This window comes from Centrocercus urophasianus, unplaced genomic scaffold (assembly GCF_019232065.1).
Source record: "Centrocercus urophasianus isolate 14NV4802_14NV808 unplaced genomic scaffold, USGS_Curo_1.0 seq_1472, whole genome shotgun sequence".
Classification (NCBI taxonomy): domain Eukaryota; kingdom Metazoa; phylum Chordata; class Aves; order Galliformes; family Phasianidae; genus Centrocercus; species Centrocercus urophasianus.
Genome location: NW_024884667.1, coordinates 15,876 through 20,906, shown reverse-complemented (window position 1 = coordinate 20,906; position 5,031 = coordinate 15,876). Strand labels below are relative to the sequence as shown.

Genomic DNA, 5,031 nt, shown 5'->3' with positions numbered 1-5,031 from the left:
ATAGATAGATAGGTGCACATAAAACAGTTGCTGGATTGAATATTTTAGGTTTTCTCTACAGTGAAAGAATTGAGTCAGATGGGGAGACACATTTTGAAAGTTCCCTTGCAAATACTTTGGCCAAAGGTCTTGGCACCGAGTGGACTGATCTCATTTTCCCTTGCATGCACCAGCTGCTGGTAAAATCCAACAGTACAGTGGGTTGTTGAAAACGATGTTGAAGGCAATGGGGGGAGGAACACGAAAGCAGTGGGAGAAGCATTTGGCAGAAGCCACCTGCTTGGCCAGTGCTCAAGGATCTGTGAGCCTAAACCGGTGCAGTGGAAATGCTGATACCACGAGGTATCTTACTGTGAAGGCTGTATGGGAGCTGCTGAATCACAGCCTGAACCTCTGGTCGATCACCTGAGGCGAGCGCTGATCAGCCCTGGGAGCACAAGTGAAGGCAATGCGCTGTGTGCTGGGAGGGACGGAGCCTGGCTGCGCCTCTCCTGGACCCCATTTGAGATCTGACTGCCAGCGGGGAAGGGTCTCTGCTGGAGATCCCTCCTTTGGAGCTTTCCAGTGAGCCCAGGATAAGGGTAAGCCCTTCATCTCTTCTTTGTGGTGTCATAACCTGCATAGCCAAACTCTCTTGTATGTTTCTTAATTATAGCACCTGGATCATCATTGATTATACAGAAGACTGAAGAGATTAAATGAGAACTTAAGTCATAGAAAACTTAAGTGAAGTGAATTCCAACTCACTGCTCCATCACAACATTGTTTATTGGAAGAGTCACATAACAACTTTTATTTATGTATTATGTAAATAATATAATATAATATATTTATTTATATTTAATTAAGACATGTGTAAATAAATATTTATTTCTATTTAATTAAGGCATATGTAAACAATATAATATATTTATTTCTATTTAATTAAGGCATATAACTTCAGAATTAACTTAAATCCTATGGAATTAAGGCATACAACTTCAGAATTAACTTAAATCCTTATCATATAAAAGATCTGCTGGTGGTGGTCTCAGGGACCTTTCCTAGCGTGAGCTTGTTGGCTCTGAACTGCTCCAGCTCTCCGGCCGTTAGTTCCCTCCTTGGTGTGTGTGACTGCCCTGCTCTGATGCCGTGTGGATGCAGAGGCGCGGGCGCAGCGCTGTGTGCAGAGGCACCGGCAGTCGGTGCGGCCGAAGCACTGCTTGCACCCGCGTGAGAAGGTTCTGTAGCTGCCTTGGGAGCAGCGACAGCAAGCGGAGCGGTGCTGGAAGGATTTGCTGCAGCAGGGCTCGCAGGGCCCGGAAGCCCAGAAGTCCACAGCCAGCGGCCGTTCCAGGAGCATTAAGTGAGGCTGCAGATGGAGCCGAAGAATCCCCAGTCCCAACGGGATGGGGACGGCTGTGGGAGGATGTCACTCCGAGGGCAGGAGGACTGGAGGCAGCAGCAGAGCTCCCCACAGCTGGAGCGCTTCCAGATGAGATGCTGGGATTTGCAAGGACAAGCGGGCAGCACCGCTGCTGCTGTTGGCTGGAGAGCCTGCAGTGAGGAAATGGATAGGAAGGAATAATTACATTATTCGGTATGGGTGCACCTGCCATACAGAAACACTGCTGCGTTTCAGTGCTGCAGAAGAACGCTTATCAACGCCTGTTTAATCACTGGTTCCTTATGCAGAAACTTACTTGGGAACCCAGTGCTTGGGGCTTACTGTCCTCCCAGTCCAAGAGAAGGTGATGGTGGAGTGACCGCTTTCTCTCTCCAAAGTAGCTGAAAAAGTTCCAAATACATACATGAAAACTACATTCCAGCACAGGCAGGCATCTTTCAATCCACGCTTAAAGCAAAAACCCACGTGTGCCGACCAACTGAATGTAACTGAGAAACTGAACCAAACGCTGGCCGGCTACTTTAAACAAAACGCTCTCAGGCTACTGTCTGCAAACACCCTAGAAGCAGGAATCTGTTGACTGACGGGCACAAAGTAATTGCCATCACCAAAACCTCTGGAGCTCTCATTCTCCTCTCCCTTGTTCTAGTTTGCTTCATGACTCTGTCTGTGTCGCTGCTTTGGCTCAGTCTGCTCTCTGAGCGCAGAACAATCATCTGTGCTGAAGTCTGAACCCTGAGCTCTGCCTAAATGGGAATCCTAAGAAAAACCTTCACTCGATATTTAAGAGAAAAGCAATATCAGGAACAGAAGTACTTTATCTTTCCTTAACACTTACCATAGATGCTGTTCTCCAGGCATTTAAAGCCTTCAGCTCCTGCAGCCTGTTTCTCCATTGTTGCACATACTGATGGACAGCGTTTATCTAAATGTGGGAAAACACAAACATGCTTTTCTTAAGCATGGCTTTTGGTTTGTTTTTATTTGGGTCTTTTTCCCCTTTCCCCCTTCCTATTTCCCCTTTCTTTAAAAGGGGGAACAAGAGTGATCTGAGCTACTGCAAGGAAATTTCAGACTGGACAATTCAGGTCTTGCCCCACTTTACGAGCAGAAACTCCTGCTTTGGATAACACGTTTTGTACCTGCATCACTGGTGAGGCCTGTGCCTCAGTTATCAGGAAGAGGCAGGGAGAATCATAGACCTGTTTGAGTCAGAAGGGACCTTTAAAGCCATCTGACCCAACTCCCCTGCAGTGAACAGGGACACCTATGGCCACATCAGGTTGCTCAGTGATGGCAAAGCCTTCAGGCCAGCAGCTCCTGCTGTTTCCTACTCGCTGCACAGAACAGTGAAGGTATGAGGGCGTTCTTACGTTCCCTTTGACTTTGGTATTCACTGAGTCAAGAGCGGCCACCTGAAGAACAGGAACCACTGCTACCCTGAACGCGTCACAGAAAGCTCAGTTGTTCCAAATACTTACGTAGAATCCTGTGCCCTCCTTGGCACTGCAGGTATAATACCTCAGGCGCAGCTCCTCAGGGGAGATCTCTGGAAAGTCTGCAGGGAGGCAAACAATCAGCATGCTCCAAAGGGAATGCAACACAAACACAAAATTGCCCTCTAGAGTTACACAAGAAACTGCCCTTGCTGCACCGCCTGGGACCAGCCAGTTCTACTTGGAGACACAGAAAGGACTCCTGGTGCAACTTCAGGGGTGCAAACACACCAAGGAAATACCGTAACCCAGTGCCCCTACCTGTTGCATCGCAAGGCATGTCCTCACCTTGCAGTGCTTTCATTGAGGCACAGCAGTGTGGACAAGTATAGAAATGCAGCCTGAACAGTAGCAGCATGCAGCACGCAGCAAGGCTAAAAATGGGACTGACCTGAAACATTAGGCTTGCCCTTCTCAGGAGAGTAACACGAAAACATCCACTGTCCAGAAGATTCCCAGGTCGCCATGTCTTCTGCTACCCAGTCCCTAGAAAACACAACATGACAGCAAAGGAAGAAATTACACAGTCAGAAGCCACAGGGCAAAAAACAAAGTCAAACTCAAATAGCCAAAGCCGCGCCAATGAATTCCATAGGACGCTGCCAGAGGGAACAGCTGAGGAATGCTACAGCTATCTTGAAAGACACAGCAGTCGCTCTGCTGGACACACAGATGTCCGACAAAGCGTTTCATCGCGAGTAAATCACATCAGGTCTGGAAGAGAAACAAAACCCCCGTGCTTCCTATGGTCCCCTCCCCACGTCCCACCTTCCATCCCCCGGAACGCATCCTCTCCATTATCCAGAGGAAGCCAGTAAGCACTTAAGCAGCTTGTTGCGAGCGCTTCCCAGGGGACAGGGCCATCACTTACACAAGTCTCTGCCGTTCATCTCTGTAGTCACCAGCCGGGTTTGCACCGCTTAATGCAGAGCTCGCTTTCTGCGAGGACACCGCGCCTTTCTTGCCTGCTGCTCCAACACCGGAGGCACCAGAGAGTCCTGCTCCATCGCGGCTGCCACCCGAGGAGCTCTTTGGGAGCGCAGGAGGCTGCACAACGGCTGCGGGAGTGCCCCGTCCTCCTGTAGATCCTCCTTTGCACTGCAGCACGGCTGGTTGGAAAAGGTTTGTGTTTCTCCGGGCATGAACAACACGTCCTCCATCGCCTCCTGTGTGCTGGATCACGGGTGGCTGACTAGGATTTGTGTCTATCTGGGTAGCATCACCCAATCCTTTTATAGCTCTTTCCGTGTGCTGGAGCACAGGTGGCTGGCTAAGGTCTGTATTTGTCGGAGTAGTGCCCCCCCATCCAGCTCCAGTTCCTTTTGTGTTATGGAGCACAGATGGCTGGCTAAGGTTTGTCTGAGTAGAATCTCCCGATCCTCCTACTGCTCCACCCTTGTGCAGAACCATGGGTGGCTGGCTAAAGTTTGTGTCTGTCTGGTTAGCAGCATTAGATCCCCCTACAGCCCCTTCCTTATACAGGGACACAGCCGGGCGGATAGGATTTCTCTTCCTTGGGGTGCCAGCACCACATTCTTCTACAGCTCTTCCCATGTGCAGCATCACGGGTGGCTGGCTAAGCTTTGTATTTGTTGGTGTAGCATCTCCCAATCCTCCTACAGCTCCTCCCATGTGCTGGAGCACAGGCAGCTGGCTAGGATTTGTATTTGATGGAGTAGCATCTCCCCATCCTCCTACAGCTCTTCTCTTGTTCTCGAACACGGCTCCTCTCTTGTACTTTAACATGGCTGGCCGCATAATGTGTGTGTTTCTCGGGGTAGCAGCACCCCAACCTCCTACAGCTCCTTCCATGTGCTGCATCATGGGTGCCTGGCCATGCTCTATATTTCTTTGTGTAGTGTCTCCTGATCCTCCTACAGCTCCTTCTGTGAGCTGCATCATGGAGAACTGGCTAACGAGTGTGGATATCTGGCTAGTGTCTCCCGATCCTCCTAATGCTCCTCCTGTGTGCTGCATTATGGATAGCTGGCTGAGCATGCTGGTTATCTGATCAATGTCTCCTGATCCTCTCATAGCTCCTCCCTTGTTTTGGATCATGGAGGGCTGGCTAAGATGTGTATTTGTGTGAGTATTGTCTCCCCATCCTCCTCCAGCTGATCTCTTGTACTTGGACACAGCTTGTCTTCT

The 5,031-nt window shown here is 49.6% G+C and overlaps 1 pseudogene; it reads right to left on the bottom strand.

Annotated features, from left to right (window-relative positions):
- Positions 1 to 986: 986 nt before the first annotated feature.
- On the bottom strand, positions 987 to 4,468 carry LOC122158559 (annotated as a pseudogene).
- Positions 4,469 to 5,031: the final 563 nt, after the last annotated feature.